Here is a 25215-nt window from a genome sequence, read left to right on the forward strand (position 1 = left end):
GGTTGGAATGCCTTTTGCCTTTGGCACTTTACCTCCTTTCCACTTGGATTGTAGAATTGTAGCGAGGGGGTGCAGCAGCCATCCTGTGAACATGAGGCAGCAAATGCAGGCAGAGAGCTACATCTTGAGGACAACAGAGAGGAATGATGACAAAGCCTGGGTCTTTTATAGCTTTGTGGCGCATCTGTGTCAGCAGTTGCCTGCCTGTCTTAGGGCTTCTTGTTTCTTGAGTACCTGACTATTTAAGCCACATATTGTCCTAATTGATACAGGATGCTAAAACATTTTGTGACATGTTCCACCTTAATAAAAATACCCATTATTGGGGCACCTGCGTGGCTCAGTTGGTTAAGCATCTTATTTCAGCTTAGGCCATGATCTTGGGATCCTGGGATAGAGCCCCACTTTGGGCTCCTTGTCTATGCTCATCGTAGGAGTCTGCCTCTCCCTATTCCCCCTGCTTCTGCCCCTAGCTCACGTGCATGCTCTCGCTCTCTCTCTCTTAAATAAATAAAATCTTTTAAGAATTTTTTTAAAAATTACGGGCGCCTGGGTGGCTCAGTGGGTTAAGCCTCTGCCTTCGGCTTGGGTCATGATCTCAGGGTCCTGGGATCGAGTCCCGCATCAGGCTCTCTGCTCAGTGGGGAGCCTGCTTCCTCCTCTCTCTCTCTCTCTCTCTGCCTGCCTCTCCATCTACTTGTGATCTCTCTGTCAAATAAATGAAATAAAATCTTTAAAAAAAAAGAATTTTTTTAAAAATTAAAATACCCATTATCAAAGATAGTTGCAAACCATTATGAACAGGATATTTTAGTTAAAAAGAAAGGAAGAAAGAAAAATTTCTTACAGATCATTCATTAGAGCCTGGTGGGATTCAGAAAGAATTACAAGGAGTTTCGAATGACAGTCTGTTCCTCTTAACAGCATACATGATGGCAAATTACTTTGTGACTTGACGTAGTGACTACAGAATATCTCAGGATCTGAGATGGTGAGTTCTGCATCTTATAAAATAGTCAGAGGAAACACTTTCATAACATAAGCGTATTATGATGTAAGAACTGGACCAGCTCTCATCCCCTCAAAATCAGAGACTGAAAATGGAATGTTTCAGTACAGCTCTTCAGTGAACTTTTGCTGGGTTTCTTGGTGAGGGACAGTTGGTGTAAATAAAACCTAAGTACTTAAGAATTCTCCAGACTTGGTAAACCAGTCAGAGAATTAGATCTGCAAGGCCACATCTCTAATTATGAGTCTTTCAATTTTGAGAAATGGAATTTGGAAAGGTTATCATGTGACTTAACAAACTTGAGATGTTTCGTAGTGAGATGGGGCATGTTTCAACCAGAAGGCTTATGTAGGAGTTCATGGGGCTCAATCAAATAGAGACATGAGTCAAGCACAAAAGTAGTATTGTGTAAGGAACTCTGGACTGGGGACATGAATTTGAACTTGAAAATTAAATTCTTGTTACTAGCTGCTTGACTCAGAGTAAGTCATATCACTCAACCTCGGTATTTTTTCCTGAAAATGTTATATACACTTTAAAGTTATGCTTAGGCTTAAAATTCTATGATTCTACAGTAATTTCACAAGGACAGAGGGAACAGGTCCTTTGTGTCAGAGCAGATTTCAAGCACAGGCCCCCTACATACCTGAATAGCTCCTTGGCCAAAATACCCAGGTGATAATATTAAAAATTCAGTGATCAGTTTTTTCAAAAGAAGTGCAGTCTTATTCAACTATGATTTTTCATTTTTCTGGAGTTCTCCGTGTTAAAAGAGCTTTGGCCTCTTTTCTGAGATCTAGTCTGTGGAATATAAGAGATAGAAATTTCCTTAAGAAGTTGTGTCTGAGAGTCATCCCTGATTCAGCCTGTGCCTCTCCATTCTCTCATCACACATCTTGTTGAAAACTACATCTTAACAGTGGTGTTCCTTGGACCACCACCCTTGTCACTCAGAAGTATGACGCTGGGAGAAAGTTCATTTGTGTGCCTTAGTCAGGCTTCAAGTAGGCAAGCAGAACCAGTGGGAGATTAGATAGGTGAATAGAGATAGGATAGATAGATAGACAGGGACACACACATACATGCATGCATACATATATATCAATCTAGCCATATATGTGTGTGAACACACACATTGTTCACTATCCACTGATCCTAAATTAAGGTGATAATTTAATAAATTACCTTTTAACCCACTTAAATGGTTTGCCAGCCAGACTAGTGGCTTTAACTCTCTCTGTCATACTGACAAATCCTAGGGAACAGTGAGAGTTTGAATTCATTAGATACCTTCCTGAGCACTTTCTAAGTAATAAGTGATGATGAGACAGTTTCTGTTGTTGAGCCCATTTTCTTTTGCACCCAGTTTATTTGTGCCACCTTCAATTGTTATTGTGATTCTGTAACATAGTTATTATTTTGAATTGATAAGAATTATTTCTGAAGAGAAAGATAATTTCATGTATAAAACTTCAGTTAGGTGTCTTTGAAAGAGTAAATAAGGGCTAATTATTTTTCTAATTGCTGGAAAATTAGGCATGGGCAAGACAACTGGAAAAAAGGCAAACACTTTTCTAAAACTGGGCAGATTCTGTATCCAGATTACTTTGCAAGTATGTTCATTTGGGAGGTACTTAAAGGAATTGATACAGTAAATCTTAGAGAAATTATGGTTTTCATAAGAAATATGACATTGTAACTGCAGTCATGGGCCCATTCTCAGAGCGAAGCTTTTGATCTTACAAAAATTGACATATTTACATTTTGATCAAAATAAAAAAATGTTTATATTAGAAGTCCTTCCTAACGCATTAATACAAGGAAAATAAGCAGTGTTCATATTAGAAAAGGATGAATAAAATGGATGATTTGATTGTATAACTAGGAAACCCCCCAAAATCAGTAACAGCAAAAAATCCTGGAACTAATAAGTGAGCTTAGCAAAGTCTCAGGATACAAGGTTAATATACAAAAGTCAATTTCTGTCTTATATACCAACAAAGAACAACTGGACTTGAAAATTTGAAAAATAACATCATTAGAACAACACCAAAATTAATGAGGTACTTATGTAAAAAATCTGAAAAAAAAAAAAAAAGTCAGGATCTATCTGTGAAAAACTACAAAACACTGATGAAAGAAAACAAAGAAGAGCTAAATAATTGGAGAGATATGCCGTGTTCATGGTTTGGAAGTCTCAGTGCTGTTAAGATGTCATTTCTTACTAACCTGATCTACAGATTAATGCAATACTATTAAAAAAAAAACAACCAGAAGGCCATTTTGTAGATATTGACAAACTGGTCCTAAAGTTTATATGGAAAGCAAAGACCCAGAAAACCAGTATAACACTGAAGAAGAAGAACAAAGTTGGAAGACTACCCTAATTTGGGGGCTTACTATTAGGCCATAGTAATCAAGACAGTGTGGAGTCGGTAAAAGAATAGACACATTGATCAATAGAATAGAATAGAGGGACAAGAAATAGACCTGCACAAATCTAGTCAGCGGATCTTTAACAAAGGAGCAAAGGCGATTTAACAGAGAAAGGACAGTCTTCAACAAATGATGCTGAAGCAATTGGATATACATATGGAAAATACGTAACTAGACACAAAGTTTACATCTCTCATAAGAACTAACTCAAAATTATAAACCCAATATAAATTGCAAACCTATAGAACTTCTAGAAGAAAACAGGAGACAATCTGGGTGATCTTAGGACTATTGATGAATTTTTAAATAGAAAACCAAAAGCACAATCCAGGAAAGAAAAAAAGTGATAATATGGTCTTTGTTAAAATTTAAAACTTCTTGGTGAAAACAGTAGTAAAAGGATGAAAAGAAAGACCACGGACTGAAAGAAAATGTATGCTGAGTGTGTATCTGATAAGGGAATTGAATCCAGAATATCCAAGGAATTCTTAAAACATAAAAATAAAAACAAGTTTAAAATGGGCAAAAGATGTGAATCTCATCATAGAAGATATATAAGTGGCAAATAAGCATATGGAAAGATGCTCAGTATCATTTGTCACAGATAAATTGAGCATTAAAACAATTATGAGATACCACTACACACCTGTTAAAATACCTAAACTCCACGTATCTTCCAATACCAATTGCTGGCAAGGATGTGGAGCAACAAGAACTCTCCTTCATCGATGATGAGAATGTACAATGGTACAGACACTTTGGAAGACTGTTTGGTAGTTTCTTACAAAGCTAAACATAGTTGTATCACAAGATTCAGCAATTGAGCTTTTACATGTTTATCCAATAGAATTAAAAATGTATATTTATACACAAATCCCTGTATGCACATGTTTATGACATCTTTATTCTTAATCACCAAAAACTGGAAGCACACAAGATGTCCTTTAATAGGTGGACAGATAAACAGATATTGGTGCATATGTATAATAGAATATTATTCAGTTAAAAAAAAAAAAAAAGCATGAGTGGCCAAGCTAGGAAAATATATGGATGAATCTGAAATGTGTATTACTAAGTGAAAGACGCCAGACTAAATGGCCACATACTTCATGGTTGCATGACAATCTGGAAAAGGCAGAACTGTAGAGACTGAACAGATTAGTGATTGCTAAGGGTTCAGGGGGCAGGGAAGGATATGAATGGCAAAGCATAGGAGAAATTTTAGGGCAGTGAAGCTATTCTGCATGATACCATAATGGTGGATATATGACACCAGGCATTTGTTACAATGCATAGAATTTTGTTGCACAAAGAGCGAATCTTCATGCATGTTAAAAAAAAAAAAAAGAGTTTAGGAGCTCAGGGGATTCTAGGTTGGAATGCAGAATATGACAAAACAGTCTAACACCACTGCAAATGTATGAAGTGACCTCACTGAAGAGGATAAGGGTCAGGGGGAGTTGCTGACCTAAGCAACTATAAATGAGTGGGGTTTGCAAAATTAAAGGCAAAAATCTGTACATAAGCACCATACTCGAATTGATAAAATTTTCCCCTGGAGGTCCAAGTCACTAGTCCTTACATCACTATACATGTACACTGGAATCAATCAATCAAGTACGCGTGTGGTGCATGTTGGAGCTAGACTTCTTACTTTGGAGCTGGAATCTACAGATAAGGAAGTGGGGAGGCTACAATGATCCATGTGGTTATGGGTTAGACTTGGAGTCACCAATACAAGCTCATGTTTAGGATAAATACAGATGGTTGCACTTAGAAATATTTATAGATGTGTGTATATACGCAAGTTAGCACACACACATGTATTTCCTTGCTCTGCCTGCTGAGAGGACCTTGCAGCAACAACACCCCAGTAGCAATGAGCACACCCATCAACCACATCTTAGTTTCTAACACCATTTTTTCAATAAAAGGAACCAGAGCTCCTTAGAAAAACAACCAATTCTAGAACTAAGGCAAGAGATAAGAAGTTCATGTCTGGAGCATCTTGCAGTGTCAGAGAATAAGAAATTGCTCAAAAAGAGGAAAAAAAAAAAGAAATCCTCAATGATGACAAATGTCAAAAGGACACAAGAGCCAACTGAAAGAGCTTCCAGTAGCCAAAGCTGGGTAATGTGAGCAGTAAGATAAATCACTATGGGATGAATTGTAACCCAAGGCTTAAAATAAGTGAGTCTTTATTGATACAAATTCCCAAATAAGCAAATCTCCACACAGAAGGATTCCAAATGATTTTATATAGATACGCCACCTTCAAGGAGGAGTGAAGTGTGGCTCTGCTCCTTAAGCTTGGTCTGCCCATAGTGACTTCCAAGTAGTACTGTATGGAAAGGAGAAAAACTAATTTGTGGAGAAATCTGAGTGAATTATGGGCTTTCATTAATAATAGTGTACCAGTATTGGTTTCTTAATTACAACGAGTATGCCATATTGATGGAAGATGTTAATAATACGGGAAATCAGGGATAGGGTAAATGGGAGCGCTGTACTACTATATTCATGATTTTCTGTAAATTAAAAACTTATAAACTGAAGTTTCTTTAAAACACGTTTAAGGTGTGTGTGATGTGTAATGTACATATCCATCTCTTTTCAACTGGCCAAGGCCCAAGGGCCAGGGCTAATCTCATCAGATCAGAGGCATTCTCCGGAAAGCTCTGCCATTAATTCAGGACCTGGAATTCCACTAGATGCCTTTCTTTTTTATTTTATTCAGTCCCTACCACAACACTGCGGGGACAGTGTTTTTCTTCAGATCTATGAATAAGGAGTCTGATGTTGAGAGGAAATGGGGGGCTTGTCAGAATTCTATTTCTAACAAATAAGATTTGAGTGGAAAAGAATTCATATGTGGGCTTTTCCGCTTTACATTTCCTTTTTCACACTGTTAGATACAGGAAGCTTATAAAACCATGTTGTTAGCTAGAATTAAATCATTCTTTATTGCTCTATTCTCAAAATTTATTTTTTAATCCCTTCAGGCCTCCATTTCATTAATGTGTCTTTGAGACCAAACACAAAGTAATTTAGGCATCTCAAATGTTCCTGAAGTTATCGCCCTATAATCTCAATGATGTCTGTTACTCAATTTAGTATGAGTATTTAGTGTTGAGTATTAAATTTAATATTTAGCATTACAATTCAAATTCAGATTCCCCACAACCTTTAAAATAAGAATTGAAGTTACCCTAGAAAGAAGAATATAGTAAAATTAATTTAAGAAAAATCTAAACAGAGTTATGAGGGGGACAAACAAATACTTTAACCATAAAAGTTAATAGAGTTGTTAAAATTCATCATGAAAGCTGCCACTGTTTTAAATGGTGGCCAAGAAAAAGAAGGAAATATGATTAAGTTATATTTCTCCTTTGAAGAGGGAACATACCAGATTTTCAGCAAAACTTCCCCTTAGTTCAGATTCTGAAAGAATTTATTTATTTAGGGTATTTCGAGGGGATAAAACAAAAGAATTGTTCACAATAGTTTCACAGCCATTATGAAAATAAAATTTATATAATTGTTTCTCATAAAAACTGACTAAAAGATTGAAGTCGTAACAATAAAAAGCAATTCAATGCTCATAGTTATTTGAGAGGATATTGTGATGTAGCCCATGTATATTGTAGGAAATTCCAAATTCTAATTCACTTTGAGAATACGTTAGACAAGTAAGAGTGTATATACATAGCTTGTTCCTAAAATTATCTTCTCTAAATATTATCCTTCTCATCTGGGTTTCTGGGAGTAGCTGGGTCTCAGAGAGAGCATGGTATATTCTCTAGTACGTGATCTGTACTGTTCATTGATTTCTTGCACAAATATTTCTTTCCGAGGAGCTTCTGTGTCCCAAGATATCCTGGTTCATTTGACAACAGACATCTGTCTCCTGAGCATGTGCTCTAGTGAAAGAGACCCAAGAGAACAAGGAAATAAGCCATTAGGAGATGGACAGACAGTAAGGGGTGCTATGGAAGAAAAAACTCAGGGTAATGAGACAGAGGTGGGATGAGGGGTGGTGGCGGGGATGCATGTAGGGTTGAGCAGGTGGCAAAGTTTTATAGAAGGTAGTAAGCCAAGGCCTCTCTGGCTCAACAGTAGACCTGAGGCCAGAGGGGAAATAAAGAAGCCAGACATGGAATACCTGAGGAAAAAGGATCTGTTTCCAGAAAGAGGGAACAGAAGATGCGGTGATGCCCATTTGGCTCATTTTTGCCCATTGTAGGCATTAATAGCTTACATAACACCAAGGTTTAAATAGTAAATTATAAATGTTAAATGAAGGATGCATAGGCTCCTTCTGGCATTTCACCTTTCACATTATCTGCTTCAGCAGGAAGCCTTTTTGCCTCCCATGATGGTGGTGGTATCACAAGGCAGCTTTTGAAAAAATTTAATAAAACAGGAGACTGTGTCCTTGAAAGATGTAAATAGACTTAAATTTTTCTTGGAATATTTTTCCATAAGATGAGGAAGATTTTAATGAGGACAGACTTGCTTCTTCTAAAAAAAAAAAAAAAAAAAAAAAAAAAAAGAATACTGGATCAAGAGACATAAATTTGCTGCTTATTAAAAATAAATTTTTTAAAACTAGGAATAATACTGAAATGTAGTATTGAAAGAATCTAGTAACTTGATGGGCCTACCATCGTAAACACCAACTGTATGGTCATTTTAATTATAATTTTAATTTATGTCAGGGAATTATCTCTGAACCAAAGGGTAAAATGGGGAAAATAATCTGCCAGTGGCCAATAGAGGAGTGTAGGTGTTAGCAGAAAGAAGTATTTAATGAAGTCTTCTTGCCTAATCTAACGAGAAGCTTAGGACTATGGATTTTGAAGCATATTTCCGGGAACTAAAGAGCTTTATGTCATTACTTTAAGGTTATGTTACACACCATTCACCAAGTAAATACATTCCCAAACTTATTACAATTCTAAGCATTAAGCCCAGGGCCTCCCATAGGGGTTTATTTTATACTTTTCTAAAGTAACAAACTATTTGATAGAAAATACTGAAAAAAAAAAAAATTCTTTGTTTAGTTTAACTCAGTACAGTCAACTCATTTTTGGTTAGTTTCTTCTGAATGCTTTCTAAATAACCTACAAATGTCTGATCATGTTCGGGGAGTGCATTTGGCCACAGAATGTTCTCATTCAGGCTTGCCAGATCCTTCAGCCAAAAGATCTGTCCCGTACCACACCGCGTGAGAAGTCACAAAATAGCCTCTGGCACTAGAAACCACAGCCATCATTTGTAACTTGGAATGAGTGCCTCAACATTTCTGATTTTACTATAGCTTGTAATATTCAAATTTTTAATTTTGGCTGTCTTAACATGGCTGGGGCTATGCGTACATCTCTTTTTCCTTTTAATTTCATTTAAAAAAAATTTTTTTTAATTATTTGACACAGAGAGAGGGATCACAAGTAGGCAGAGAGGCAGGCAGAGAGAGAGGGAGAAGCAGGCTCCCCACTGAACAGGCAGCCCGATATGGGGCTCTACCCAGGACCCTGAGATCATGGCTTGAGCTGAAGGCAGAGGCTTAACCCATGGAGCCACCCAGGTGCCACTACTTTTAATTTCATTTTTGAAGTCATACTATTGCCCAGTAGATTTTGGGGACAGTATCTTCATTCACTTGTCTGGAAGGCCTTCATGGGTAAAGACTGGTTCTTGTTCACCTTTGTGTCACTAGTACCTAAGCATAGCTCCTATCCTTGTAGCAGTTCTCGGTAAATGTTTGGTGAATGAATGAACGGACACAAGGATGAGTCTCCACTCTGCCGCTACCCAGCTACAGCTCTGCTGGCTGGGCTAGAGCCATGTTGTTGGTGACATCTAGACTATATTCCAAATAGATTTTCTCCTTACTTCATGAGCTTCTTTTATTTTAATGCCTATTTGAATTATTTAATTCTTTGTTTGCTTATGTCATTGGCTGAATTTGGACTGTATATTAGTGTTTAGAATTAAATCATTTCCATACATTCCAAGTTTGGGGCTTTTAAAATATTTATTCCGCGGGAGATACTAAAAGCAGAATACATGGATGACTTTCACATTCACAAAACGTTTCTTTTGAAAATAGTAAATGGTGAATTATAAAAAGAAACATTTCAGTCCTCACCATAGAGGAGAATAAAATAAGACCTATATTTTGGATGCAACAAAAGATTGCATTATTATTTTCATCCTGTAGGATCCTCACATCACCCCATTGTGTGTGTATCACTTGTGTTTTCTGGTTAAGATCACAAGGAAAAAAAATGTTGGAGCTAAAATGCCTACCATTTCCCTATCTTCCCTGAGATTCAAAGGGAATGGACACCTGCCCCTTAGGTTTCTGGCTTCAACCTAATGTGTAAGCATCTTTTGAAATGAAAAAAACAAAACAAGTCTTTTGTAGAAGCAACACAGTCCCTGCTATTGGTTTGATTTAAGATACCAGAAAACGTTTGCACTGGTCTTAAATTGGTAGAGGAATGTTTGCTCATTTAAATTCATCCTTATGAGGAACAAAACTTAAATGTAGTGTTTTCATAAGAGAAACCTTTCATGTCAGTAAAATTTATTATTGCATCCTGACATTATAAACTGTACTCTTAACTATTTGTGATTTAAAATTATCATTTTTTACCTCTGTAGTTCAAGCAACTGTCCTCAAAACTTTGAATGTTTTTGCTGTTTTACTTTTTAAATTAAGAATTCAGCTTGGGATAAAGAGGCAGATGAAAGGTAAGGTATAGAGAAATATGGAATTCTTGAATTTGTTTTAGATTTTCTGTTTTCTTAATAAAGAGTTTATTCTTTGCAGGATCCATCATTAGAAAATACAAAAGCATATTGATAGCATAAGGCAAAGATATGAAAGTAATTTGATAAAAATAAAGGAGCATATAAAGTATTATCATTAATAATAACTTTACTAAATCAAATCTGAAGATTCAGGACTGAATGAATGAAGTCATGCATTTCAGCCTTTTGGTAGGAGAAGAAACAGGAGCAAGAATGCAAACCTACATTTCTTTTATTCCATTGTATTACAAAATCACAGAGGAATCCTGAAGTTTGCAGACCACAATGCATACTTTTCTTTTCTTAAAAAACTGCCTTTCTCCAAGTACTCTGTTTTGTATATTGACTCCCCTTATTCTTAGGGTTGCAGTAACATGCCATCTTTGATTTCTAAAAGCAAATCTAATAGTAAGTAGAAGTTTCATTTCCGCTATTTAGATATGTCAATTTCTTCTTCCTCTTCTAATACATTTTCCACAGTATATTACCATGTGTGTGTGCGTGCATGTGAGCATACATCTCAAAGGCAGACATTTTCCATTTCCAGCTCAATTCTATCCATTATAGTAATAAATCTTTCTAGCAGACACCATAACATTCGCACACCTTTGTGTTGTTTGTTCTGTCATTCTTGCCCAGCTATGGATTGGACCATGATGGGGAGTGGCCCCACTGGGCCACAGGATACTCATGCTATGCAGAACTGTAAAGGCTATAAATGATGACTCTGAGCTAGCTTTTAATGAGCAGCCACTCTGAAACACTAAGCTAAGTCAGAACTTCCTGGCAGTCCTCTCAGCAGTCCTCTGAGATTGATATAACTCTTTTGTTCCCATGTCACAGAGGAGGAAACAGGCTGGTGAGGTTAAACAAACTAATTATTTGTCATTCCTCATCCTTCCTGACACACAGCAGTGTCACTAGCACGTGGCATGGGAGCAGGCACCTAGCAACATCCCTGCAACATTGCATGAATGACTTCATGAAGTCACTTGCCCTGGTCAGTGTCAAGGCCAAAAGGAATCCATGGCCTCTGATTCCAAACCCAGTCACCTAACCTCAAGTATACCGTGTCAGAAGGAGGCTGTTAACATCACCTAGAAACAGTGAGAGGAGCAAGGAGAGCCTAGAAGTGAGAGCAATAACGGCTAGGGGTGTGGAGGCAAAATTGAGTCTAAGTCAGAACTGAGGAAGACAGTAAGCAGATGCAGCTGTTTCCGTAGCTTTGCCAACCACACAAGGAAAAGTGACAGCCCAAGGCACATGTCTGCATTTGCACCCTAAAGGTTGCATGGCTGAGGTCCTGGACTCTTGAGGAACAGATGACCACTTACTTGTCCACTGTACATGGACATGGAAATGGGAGGAAGTCTCTGGAAGCAGCAGTCTGCACTCAGAGATCCCCACCCAACCTGGGGAGAATGAGGCTGACTCGGTCCTTGCACAGTAGGGCTAGAGCCTGGAAGAACTACTCCCTTCACAACAGTGGAAAAAGCCAGATGGAAAGGACCAGAGTTGTGACCAAGAAGCAGATTCAAGGTGGTCCATAACGGAAGGGAGGCTTATGAAGAGGAGGGAAGTCTGGACACCAGAAGGAGGGAGACTGAGGGAAGATGATGGCGGGGTAGCAGATTGAGGGAATCAGTAACTGCAGGGGGGATCAGATACACCTACCCAATGTCAAAACATTGAGCTAATCAAAGCAAAGCTTGGTCTAAGAGGTGGTGGTAGACACTGATAGGACAACCTGTTCATACAGGCCTCTAAAGACTGACGTGACATAGTAGGACCAGTGCCAAGGATAACAGTGAATAACTGTCCTCCTCCCCTCTGAGAGCCTTTCTTTGGTCCTTTTCTTTTCTTCACCTTATTTTCTTTGGACAGAAAAGACATCCATTCTTGAATTGATCCAGTCATCAATTCACATATTACTGGTCTGTACTTGTTAGCGGAAAAATGCTCTCATATATTTTATATGTGGAGACAAAATTCTTAGAACAGTATATTCTGATAGTCACAGCCAAACCACATTATATGCCTACAGAAAACACACAGTGTTTTTTGTTTGTTTTGTTTTGTTTTGTTTTTAATGGCCAAGCCACTCCTCTACTAGTAATGATCATAAAGAGAGAGTAAGATGTTTAAAGATATGGATTTAAAAATAAAATAACAGGGTAGCTTCAGTCATTTTTAAAAGATTTTATTTATTTATTTACTTACTTACTATGAGAGGGCAGAGCGGGTGGGGGGAGGGAGAGGCAGAGGGAGAGAGAATCTCCAGCAGACTCCCAGCTGAACATGGAGCTGATGACACAGGGCTCAGTCCCACCATCCTGAGATCATGATCTGAACCAAAATCAAGGGTCAGACGCCCAACTGAGCCACTCAGATGCTCCTAGCTTTAGTCATTTTTATAAGTTTCATTAATATGTAATTCACAGACCATAAAATTGACACTTTCAAAAATGTACAGTTCAGTGGTTTGTAGTATATTCACAGAGTTGTGCAATCGTCACTATCTAATTTTAGAACATTTTCATTTTATCCCCAAAAGATATCCTGTACCCATTAGCAGTCACCCTCATCTCCTACTTCCTCCAGCCATAGACAATTCAAGTTATTTCTTTATGGAGTGACTATTCTGGGCATTTCATACAAATGGAATCACATAATATCTGGTCATTTATGACTGCCTTTTTTCACTTAGCATAATGTTTTCAAGGTTCATCTATGTTATAGCAGGTATCAGTACTTCATCCCCTTGCATGACCAAATAATATTCCATTATCAAGATACACTACAATTTGTTTACCCACTTACCAGTTGATGGACATTAGTTTGTCTTTTTCAACTAGAAGTGGTTCATGTCTGGATAACCATGACCTCAAAGAGATACCCCATGGCATATGTAAATCCATTTCTTCCTGTGTTGGGTGCAGACTCACGGCCTTAGTCACAAGCAATCGAAAGAACTACATGGTTGCAATGGTAACTCTCTTGAAATATATTTGAGAATTCTTTCTTTTGGCCAGCTCTTTGAAATGTGAATTACCTATATTAACCAGAAGATATAGTCTTGCAAATAAGAAGTGATCTCATGGACTTAGACCAATACATGTTGAATTAGAAGTGAAAAGTCATGATAAAAATATTGTTGCTGTTTGTGTTTGCTATATCCATGGTCAAGCAATATTTGTTACATTTAATCACTACCATATCTCTAGTCTCTATTATGATGTTGATAATAGTAGTAGTAGTAGTTGTAGTAGTAGTAATGTTCCAGGTCAGTCTGTATGCCTCCCAGATACCTTTGGAAACTGAACTCCAAAAACAATTTGTCGACATGGCAAAACTTGAGTCGAGATTTAAATTAAGTCACTATTTCATTTTCTTTGAGTTCATGGAATAAATAAATAAGTAAATAAAGCTGGCTTGCTCTGGACCCAGGAAAGGTTGGGGGACAGGGAGGCAGTGCCAGCTTGCTGGGAGTGAATACAGTGTCAGCCAAGTGAAGGATCTGCATGCTCATTGGTGTGTCCTGCTGGTGTTTTACACACACTCCTGTCACATTCATACATTGTGAAATCCACATTATGATGTTTTGGGAATCTTGGGAAGAAATCTTTAATCTCATTTTATGTGATTATATATTAATGTCTGAGTTTTTTGGTTTGTTTTTTTTTTTTAAGTTGAAATATAGGTGACACATAATGTTCCATTAGTTTCAGGTATATAACATAGTGATTTAAATTTCTATAGGTTATGCTAGGCATAGCTCACCACAAGCGTAGCTACCACTTGTCACTCTACATTGTTATTACAATACCATACCAGAGTGTTTTTGAAATGAATATTCAGCAAAAATATTAGTAAGAAAAATCCTGTCAAAAGTGCATCAATACTTTCCCATAAGGTCCAAATTCATCTCTTCATTATTTAAAAAAACTGCTTTTTTTTTTTTTTTTTTTCCCTCACTGTGCTCTATTGGAGATCACTCACTTTCTTCCAGGATTCCTCAGTATTTTAACCTAGGTAGGTTCCAGAAAAACATCCACAACTCCTTTGGGCTCCAACCCCTCATCCCAGAGGATTACCTGAAGACAGATTCAAGTGTTAGCTCAGAGACATCTCACGTGTCTCTGATACATGAGACACCTAACTCAGAAGTTGTGGAGGATAAATAAAACAATCTGAATTTTGAGCCCAAGACTCATTATTCCTGGGATTAATACCTTGGTAATGAACTGGTTCAATTCGAGCCAAATTTTATGTTTCTCCCTTTCATTTGGAATGCTGACAGTTGGCTGGAATTATGGGCTAATGGTGGCATGGGATTGACTTTTCAGGCTCATAGAGAGCAATATGCTAGCTTCTACAGAACGTGTAACCATGAATTAGCAATAGTGCATTTTACCATGGTAACATTCTACCCATTAATGCCTAAATCGAGTGCAATACAGGGCTTTCTGTGCTTTGGGGATCCTCTACTTCTCTCTGTTCTGCATCTAGGTAATTATATCAGAGCTGGGGAAGCAGAAACAAATGTAGTTAATATCCAAACAGTTCTAGTAGCAATCCAGAATGGAATTAGATGTAACCACTATGGAAAGTATATAATACACTAAACCTTGCTTTCACATCAATTTCTGCTACATTTGTTCATTTAACTTGGATTTTTTTCTTGTGAAATTAAGATATTTGTGTCGAGGTTATTTCATTTCAGGACCCCGAGTAATTTACAAGTGGTACAACTTCCTCATATAGGGAAATTAAATGACAAGAGGTGCCATCCCCAGTTGAGAAATTAGGTTTTTCGTTTATCTCTTCCAGAAATAACTGGGATTTGGATCATATAATTTCAGAACTTCAATAGTGAGAAATATGAACCAAAATATGGGGGATGATTTCCTGTTTTTCTAACATTCTCAAAAATCACTTCAAACAGAAGGTAAGCAAAGGTAGCTCTCAGAGACCCTGACCTAACATTTCTTTATTATTTCTGAGCTCCCCAGCTCTCATCCCTGAGTAGCTGCACGAATGAGGGTGTGCACGGCTGTGCAGGCCATCCATCCCTTGGGCCAGTGGCCTCCGCAGCTCTGCCAACACCATCTCAGCTGGAGACGGTAGCTATCTCTGAACATTATGCTACCATGGACCAATTTCCCTCGTTCCCATCCACAACAAAGGCGAACCATCAACAGCGTTCGCGGAGAATCAGGCCAAGTTGTCAGACAAAGGTGTTTTTATTCCTGTTCTCAGATCTGTTAAGTGGATTTCTGTTTTGTTGTATTTTAAAATAAGTCATTTTCACCAGGAGTTGATACGACGCCTCCGACTTGCCAGGAAAATGCGGAGGGGGAGTGGGAAGCAAGGGGATTGTCCCAACATGGCTCTTCTCTCTAAGGATCTGTTTCACAATGTATTTTTTTCCCACCCAACCCCCACTCACATCTCTTCTTACACTGACTGTTCAAAAGTACAGGAGGCACCAGCACTGGTTTCTGACACTGCCTTAGCGAATTTGCAGTATGGCTTCATGCTTATCCTTTCAGATCTGTGGTGAGGCCTCCCTTTCCCCCACAAAAGACCCATCATGCACACATTCTTACTGTGATCTATAAAGAAAGCAAGAGACTCTAAACTTTATAATGCAATAAGAATTAAAATTTGGATGATAAAAGTTATTACACATGAGTGAGTTTGTCTCTCCGAATCAGGGAAATAAATTAGGTTCCCTGCTTTGTAGCATATGGTATCCTCAGAATTGCCTTCATATAATTATAACTCTGTTTATTAAAAAGAATTATGTAACAGTATGGTTGATTTATTCTGATGTGATTGGCTTAGTAACTTAATTGGACCAAAGTAATATATCCGAGATAAAATTAATTTAATTAGCTGATTCATTTCAGGATGACTAGAACCCCTCATCACACTTTGATAATCTTCTGAAAAGGTGTGTGGGCAAACAAGCAAAGTTCAAGAACAATCGGATACCCGTGTGGTATGTTGATTAAGAGAGAAAATGGGGGGGAAATAGAGCAGTGGAGTACCTATTGCCAGAGAGATGAAAAATAATACTTTACCTCAAGCTCTTAACTCTTTTTTTTCCAATGGACAGATTTTCTCAAAGACGTCTGCAGTCCTAGGACCCTCTCTTCCTAAGTTAACCAGGACCTAGTTACTAAAGTCTACTCCTGACTTGTCCTTCCTTTTTCTGCTGCAGATTGCAGTCATGATCTCCAGCTGGGCAGGCCTTTTGTGCCACCCGGGCGCTAAGGTGAAGAACTGAGCATGTGGGCGCCTGGGTGGCTCAGTGGGTTAAGCCGCTGCCTTCGGCTCAGGTCATGATCTCAGGGTCCTGGGATCGAGGCCCGCATCGGGCTCTCTGCTCAGCAGGGAGCCTGCTTCCCTCTCTCTCTCTCTCTCTCTCTCTGCCTGCCTCTCTGTCTACTTGTGATCTCTCTCTGTCAAATAAATAAATAAAATCTTTAAAAAAAAAAAAGAACTGAGCATGAACTTGAGCCCAGTATGAGCCAGTGTGCATGGTTCTTTTCTGTGGACTGAGAACACCAGTGTGCAAATTTGTACCATTTCAGCAAAAGAGGATTTTAGGGAGCAGATATGGATGGATTAGGGAAAAACTGCCATGGCTGTTACAAAAGCAACTCAAAGTGTGCATATCCAAATAATTCTAGAGTCAAGAAATGTATCTTCTCACCTGCTCCTGGTCTGTTCTCCCTGCTCGTGCCCCCCCTTCATATTCTAATCTGTTCCGTACAGTGCCAATAGACAATGTATTATATATCTTTTTGTTTCTTTATACGTATGTACAGTTCCTGCCTCATTCCTGAGGCAGATTCACTACTGCTGAGTTAATCTTACACTGCATCTTTGATCATATGTCATTTCCCTACTTGAGAGCAGATGGCTTTTCATCAGCTAAACTGCAGAGGAAGAAAATCACAGTTCTTCAACCTGGTGCTCATGTCCCTCTGTAACCTGCTCCCACCATAGTCCTCTGGTCTCGCCTAATGTGACCCCACTGCGGGTGACAGGAACTTGGGACTTCTTGTCCTTTCTTCCCGGCCACTCTCTTCCTCCTCCTTTGTGCCCTGCATACCTTAGCTCATTCCGTATTCTCTTCCCACAGTAGCTCCTCACCACATTTCATTTCTGTTTAGCACAGGAAACCTTTTCTGATCGTTGGGGTCAATACTTACTTCTTCCTCTTCTGAATGTGTGTGTGTGTGTATGTAAAATTTGAGGGGATAAATATTGTGAATGTTTGTTTGTGTCTACTAGTTTTGTTTACACGAGGGCTGTGTCCCATCTTCTCTCTCCCCGCGCCTCCTGGTGCAGCAGTCAGATCTGAAACCTGAGGTGGCATTCGATGATTACTTGTTGCATAAATGAAAGCACATTACTGTGATTGTGGTTGTGGTGTTGCCTATCATTGTTGCTACTTTATTTTTATCACTGATACAGACATACCTCAGAGATCCTGTGGGTTCGGTTCCAGACCACTGCGATAAAGCAAATATCATATTAAAGCAAGTCAAATGATTTTTTAGTTTTCCAGGGTCTATAAAAGTTATGTTTCAGGGTGCCTGACTAGCTCAGTCAGTAGAGTGTGCAATTCTTGATCTCCAGGTTGTGAGTTTGACCCCATGCTGGGTATAGAGATGACTGAAAACTAAAATCTTGGGGAAAAAATGTTATGTTTACACTCTACTGTGGTCTGATGAGTGTGTACTAGCATTATGTCTAAAAAAATGTACATACCTTAACTATGCAAAACTTTGTTGGTAAAAACTCGCTAACCATATCTGAACTTTTAGCAAGATGTTAATGGCTACTCAATGATCAGGGAGGTGGTTGCTGAAGGTTGGGATGGTTGTGGCGATTTCTTAAAATAAGGCAACAGAGAAGTTTGCCACATTGATTGACTCTTCCTTTCATGAACAATTTCTTTGTAGCATGTGACACTGTTTGTTTGATAGCATTTTACCCACAATAGAACTTCTTTTAAAGTCGGAGTCAGTCTTCTCCAACCCTGGCCCTGTTTTATCAACTAAGTTTATGTAATATTCTAAATCCTTTGTTGTCATTTCAACAATCTTCACAGCATCTTTACCAGGAATAGATTCCATCTCAAGAAACCACTTTCTTTGCACATCCATCAGAAGCAATCCCTCATCCGTGAAAACTTTATCATGAGATTGCAATTCAGTCACTTTTCCAGCTCCACTCTAATTTTAGTTCTCTTGCTGTTTCCACCCCATCTGCAGTCATTTCTTCCACTGAAGTCTTGAACCCCTCAAAGTCATCCAGGACGGTTAGAATCAACTTCTTCCAAACCCAGTGGATGCCTGATGTTTTGACCTCTTCCCATGAATCATGAATGTTCTGGATGGTATCTGGAAAGGTGAATCCTTTTCAGAAGGTTTTCAATTGACTCTGCCCAGATCCATCCAAGAAATCATTATTTAGGGCAGCCATAGCTTTGCAAATATATATTTTTTTTAATAATAAGACTTGAAAGTCAAAATTAATCCCTGATCCATAGGCTGCAGAATGGATGTTGTGTTAGCAGGCATGAAAACAACCTTAATCTCATTGTCCCTCTCTGTCAGAGCTCTTGGGTGACCAGGTGCATTGTCATCAAGCAGTAATATTTTGAAAGGAATCTTTTTTTTCTGAATAGAAGCTCTCTCAACAATGGGGTTACAATATGCAGTAAACAGTGTTGTAAACAGATGTGCTGTCATCTAGGCTTTATTGTTCCATTTATAGAGCATAAGCCAAGTAGATTTGGCACAATTCGTAAGGGCCCTAGGGTATTCAGAATGGTAAATAAACATTGGCTTTAACTTCCAAGTCACCAGCTGCATTCGCCCCATCAAGAGAGTCAGCCTGTCCTTGGAAGCTTTCAAACCAGACATTGACTTCTCCTTTCTAGCTATGAAAGTCTGAGATGACATCTTCCGGTAGAAGGCTGCTTTGACTAAATTGAAAATCTGTTGTTGGGTGTAGCCACCTTCATTCTCAGATCTCAGATCTGAGATCTTCTGGATCTAGATCTCAGCTAGATCTTCTGGATAATGTGTTACAGCTTCTCTGTCAGCACTTCCTGCTTCACCTTCTACTTCTAAATTATGGAAATGGCTTTTTTCCTTAAACTTGATGATCCAAACCTGGCTAGCTTCAAACTTTTCTTCTAGAACTTCCCCACCTCTCTCAGTTCATAGAAATGAGGAGAGCTACGGCCTTTTCCTGGATCAGACTTTGGTTAAGGGAATGTTGTGGCTGGTTTGATCTTCTATCCAAACCAAGGAAACCTCCATTTTAGCAATAAGGCCATTCCCCTTTCTTATTCGTGTGTTCACTGGAGTAACAATTTTCACTTCCTTCAGGAACTTCTCGTTTGCATTTGCAACTTAGCTGGCTGTTTGGTACCAGAGGCCTTGCTTTCAGCCTGTCACAGCTTTCAACACACCTCCCTCACTGAGCTTAAGCATTTCTGGCCCTTACTTGAAAGCAAGAGGTATGTGACTCTTCCTTTCACTTGAACACTCAGAGGCAATGGTATGGTTACAGACTGGTCTAATATCAATATTGTTGTGTCTTAGGGAATAGGGAGGCCCAAAGGCAAAGAGAGAAAAAAGGGACTGTGTGGTTGGTGGAAGAGTCAGAACACACATTTATATATTGTTTGCTGTCTTACATGGGCATGGTTGATGGTGCCCCAAAAGAGTTACAGCAGTAACACACAGGATCACTGAAGACAGATCCCCATAACAAATACAGTAATAACAAAAAAGTTTGAAATATTGCGAGAAATACCAGAGTGACACAGAGACAGACATGAACAAATGCTATTGGAAAAATGAGGGTTGCCACAAACCTTCAGTTTGTTAAAAAAAAAAAAAAAAAAGAAAGAAAGAAAGAAAGAAAAGAAAAGAAAAGAAAAGAAAAAGAATACCTGCAAAACGCAAAAAACTGAAGGCAAATAAAATGAGCTATGCCTAAACAGTGCTTTGTGGTTTCTGCTCCTCCTCGGGCAATAAAACATCGCCCATGGAAGCAATCATTGCTAACTTATTCACCATCCTGTATCCAGTGTCAACTTTAATCTGTTGCTTAAGAAGTTTTTCCTCTTGGGGCGCCTGGGTGGCTCAGTGGGTTAAGCCGCTGCCTTCGGCTCAGGTCATGATCCCAGGTCCTGGGTTCGAGCCCCACATCGGGCTTTCTGCTCAGCAGGGAGCCTGCTTCCTCCTCTCTCTCTGCCTGCCTCTCTGCCTACTTGTGATTTCTCTCTGTCAAATAAATAAATAAAATCTTTTAAAAAAAAAAAAAGAAGTTTTTCCTCTTTAAAAATAAGACCCTGTTTCCTAAGAGTTTGCTAATTTTTGAAGCCTTTGAAGGCTTTGAGGGTTTTTCTGGCTCCCATCGTACTGGGTAGTCTGTGGGTTGCAGGAAGATAAGGTCTCTGAGGATGGTGTCACAGGTGTGTACATACCCAAAGAAGCTAATGAGAGACAAAATCCCAGGTTCACCTGCTTCTGCCCCCTTTGATGCTGCAGCACATGTGGCATGTGTGATAACATGCTTCCCACAAGCACTAACCAGGCAGAGCAAGGGAAGCAAATTCAGGCAGTCCCCTCGGTTCTGCCTCTTTGTTTCAGTAAAGTTAGATTAGGGTTGCACTGCATTGCATTGAACTTGGGTGCTTTGATTTCTTTTGTTGTAGGAACAAAACTGTAAAAGAGAGAATAGAACAGAGGTGCTTCTATAATGAGCATTGAAGTGATCGAGGAAATCTATATTGGACAAAAGACCCATTTATCAGTGCCATGAAAATCCTTTGAATATCCACAGTGTTTTTTTTTTTTCTTTAAAGTCTTTTATCCCTTGTAGTCTGAGGTAATAGGTATATCTCTAAAGGTTAGATAAAGATTTTGCACACAATGAGAGAAGATGAAAATATGTTTTCCAAAATAAAATTACAAATAGTGATTATCATATGGAGATGAGTCCATTAATTGTCGTGCACTATTCCCAGTATTTTTTTCCTTCATCGTTTTATTTAATTATAAAAACAAGCCCATAAGCCCCATATTGTTACCATTTTCCAGTTTAAGAAAATAAGTTTTAGAAAGCAATAAAGTGGTTTGGAATCCAAAACTTAATCCAAACTCTGCTTTCTTTCCACTACACTGGATTTCATCTACATATGAGAATGAAGATGTACAGCTTAACTGGACAATGGAACAACTCTTTTGTGTTGGTCACTGGATTATTAACCACAAATTAGACTGGCAGTGACTTTGAAAGGATGACACACTACATAATGATGCAAAGAAGCACTCTTCTTATTAGTTGCCTGAAAGTTGTGTGTTGTGTATTTTATAGATACTGATTAGGACACCAGCAATTTGGCAGGGGTGGGCATCCAGTTCTGACTAATCCAACACATTGCTCTTGACTTGAGAGAGAATATTCCTGGATGGCCGATACATTCCAGAGACAGATTGGCTCTGAAATATGTAGTAAAATGTGTGGGGCTTGGTGATACGGGAAAGTAAGAAAGAAGAATACCATAATGGGATCCTAACTCTAAAACCCACAAAAATCAGTCTCAACCATCAGCTATTTTTTATAGTACCTATGAGATTTATGACCTTTTAGATCAATAAAAACCAAGTCCAGACATCCAGTATCGTGGATTTTCCAGACTAGTACCATATTTATGTTCAAGCACAGCTTTTTTTTTTTAAAGATTTTATTTATTTATTTGACAGAGAGAGATCACAAGTAGACGGAGAGGCAGGCAGAGAGAGAGAGAGAGAGGGAAGCAGGCTTCTTGCTGAGCAGAGAGCCCGATGTGGGACTCGATCCCAGGACCCTGAGATCATGACCTGAGCCGAAGGCAGCGGCTTAACCCACTGAGCCACCCAGGCGCCCCTCAAGCACAGCTTTTTGCCTGCCACAAGCTCCTTTCCCACCTGACCTCAGAAGACTGACTTCCTCAAGATTTTATTCTTGGCTTTCTCACTTAATAAAATCTTCTCTACCACACCCCGGATAATATCTCCCACTATCAAGACTAATTACCCCTTACAAACTGACAGCTCCTAGATCTATACCTCTGACCTTGATCATTTTTCTTATTTTCATCTTTTGATTCTACATTTTTACCAAGATACTCTGAGCTACTATAAGCTCATTGAATTCCCTGTTTTCTCTTCCTGTCCCTGAACATCCCCTGCTCACCATATTGCCTCTCTTCACCATGGTACCATCAGCCATCCAAGCATCCAAACACAAATCCCTAGAATCGTCCTGAGTACATTTCTCCTTCACCCCCCGTAGCCACCCCCACCAACACTAGGTCCTATTTACTGTCTCCTGTCCAACTCTCCTCCCACTCCTGGCATCTCCCTCTGGCTTTTTATTGTCACCCTTCTAACTCGTGTTCACTCCCTCTATTCCATATTCTATTCTTCTACAAGCACACATTCACTTTTCAAGATTTAGCTCAAACACAACCATGTTTGTAAAGCTTTCCCTAGCTTGGACATTTCTTCCTCTCCGCCACCAATCACATTGAATAATTACTTTATCTCATTGCCTCCCTGTGATATTGTGAGTTACAAGGGGTATATATTTGGTCATTCAGATATAGAGAAAATATATTTCTCTTACATATTTGGTCTTTTTGGTTCTTTTTTTTTTTTTTTTTTTTTTTTTTTTTTTTTATTTGACAGAGAGATCACAAGTAGGCAGAGAGGCAGGCAGAGAGAGAGGAGGAAGCAGGCTCCCTGCCGATCAGAGAGCCCGATGCGGGGCTCGATCCCAGGACTCCGAGATCATGACCTGAGCCGAAGGCAGTGGCCTAACCCACTGAGCCACCCAGGTGCCCCGTCTTTTTGGTTCTTGACTCACAACACACCAAATCCTTGGAATTTCCTGAACAGTAAGCATCTTTTATTGTAATATTTGGTCTCTCGTCTTCAGTTCCTAATACCACTTCAGAGCCATACAGGTGTAATGGGTATCTCATGTTCACAACAAGCCCCTTTGCACCACAACTGTGTTTATGGTAATGAGATGACTTTCGTGTAGCACCTAAGGATGGGGACTGGTTGCCAGGGGAATCGACCCTGTGATTAGAGGGTTGGAAATTTCAGTCCCATGCCCCTGACCTCTAGGAAGTAGGGAGGAACTAGAGGTTGAATCAATCACCAATGATTTAATGAATCATCAGTGATTTAATCAATCTTGCCTATGTAAGGAAGCCTCCATAAAAACCCAAAAGGAAGGGGTTCAGAGAGCTTCCAGGTTGGGTGAACACATGGAGATTTGGGGAGAGTGGCCCATTTGGAGAGGGCATGGAAGCTCTGCACCTCTTCACCATACCTTCCCCTATGTATCTCTTCCTTCTGGCCATCCTGATTGACATTCTTTTATAATAAACCTGTGATTAGTAAGCAAAATGTTTCGGAGTTATGTGAGTCACTCTAGCAAATTAATTGAACCCAAAAAGGTCATTGGAACCTCCAACCTGTAGGTGGTTGGTCAGAAGCACAGGCAGTGACCCGGACTTGCAGTTGACATCCCATATTGGGGATGGGAACAGTCTCATGCGACTGACTCCGTAACCTGTGGGATGTGATCCTATCTCTGGATAGATAGTGTCAACCTATAAAGGAGGCAAAACTGAATAAGAACAAAGGCATTTATCTGGGGGGGTCTCAAAATTGTAATTCAGGGAGGGCAGATTCCAGCAGTAACCAGTAAAGTGTCCTGCCTACAAGGTGAATGCAGGGGGTTTTATGAGTAAAAAAAAGGAGGGGAGCAATTAATGACTCGAATAAATGAGGACTAAAAAAGTATTCATTGATACTAATAGGCATAGCTGCTTTTGGTTACACATTGATCAACTCTTCTATTGATGTTAAAAAATGAAACTACTCCTGGGTACCTTCATTAGTTTAGCTATTATGTCTTTAAAAAGTCCACAACCCATTGTCTTATGATTAGGATGTTCATTGTCCTGTTGACTTTATAAACAATTGCTTGTAAAATATTTGCTTGCTGTTTCTGGCCCAGTCCAATGGTCTTTTTGCCCAGTTCACAATGAGTTCATTAAAAAGAAAACGGAGATTTTCTCTAAATAGAGTCTCTCATGCCCTGAAATTTTATATAATTCCACAATAATGTCATATTTTGAGTTAAATTAAAAGACACCCAGCTGGTACCAGAGCATTGCTTATTGGTGGGGAGAAAACAACCCCCCACACATTGAGATTGGGTGCTCAGAACTTTACTCCCCTTTTAAAACACAAAGTTGAGAACAAAGATGGAGCCCTATTGATCTTTGTATTCCTGATGCTCAGACTATAATAAGTAGTTAAGTTTTTATTAAATCAAATATCCCCAAGCTGAGTTCTGCTTCTCAGTAACTTCCATGCATTCTTTTAGACCTACCCTTGACAACTACCCCGAATGTCTCCTTTTATTTGACATTTTATCTAATATTTACAAACAACATTCTGATTGATTCTGAAATCTTCTTGCTTCCTGATATATAACTGCAAATCTTTCCATTGCCACTGTCTTTATGTTCTGGAAACTTCCAGATCCTGGTCCACCCATCTTCTGGAGACAGTTCATTACTTAATGCTCCTTTTAGAACCAAGTGTGAATATCACGATGTGATCTGAAGTCCATGAGTGCAGTGACCTCCTTTGATCACCCCATATAATGTCCTTCTATAATGGGACCAAAAATTGGGAGAGTTTTCTTAGGTGTTATATCCCCTTCTTGCTTAAGTATAGCTGGAGGACAACTAAACATACAGATTTTTTTTTTCACATGAAACAACAATTTCCACAGAAAGTTTTTCCAGATTTAAGTGCAAAGACTTCCATTTTTCTCCATTAATT

General features: G+C 39.0%; 1 protein-coding gene and 1 pseudogene across 1 annotated transcript in view; one reads left to right on the forward strand and one right to left on the reverse strand.

The window, feature by feature from the left end:
• The window catches only part of NXPH2 (neurexophilin 2), a 114970-nt gene that overhangs the window by 23207 nt on the left and 66548 nt on the right, over window positions 1–25215 (forward strand). The gene's annotated exons all lie outside the window — the stretch shown is intronic.
• The window catches only part of LOC125094928 (tigger transposable element-derived protein 1-like), a 35483-nt pseudogene continuing 28387 nt past the window's right edge, over window positions 18120–25215 (reverse strand).

The sequence above is a fragment of the Lutra lutra genome, chromosome 3 (genome assembly GCF_902655055.1).
Source record: "Lutra lutra chromosome 3, mLutLut1.2, whole genome shotgun sequence".
In the NCBI taxonomy this organism is placed as follows: Eukaryota; Metazoa; Chordata; class Mammalia; order Carnivora; family Mustelidae; genus Lutra; species Lutra lutra.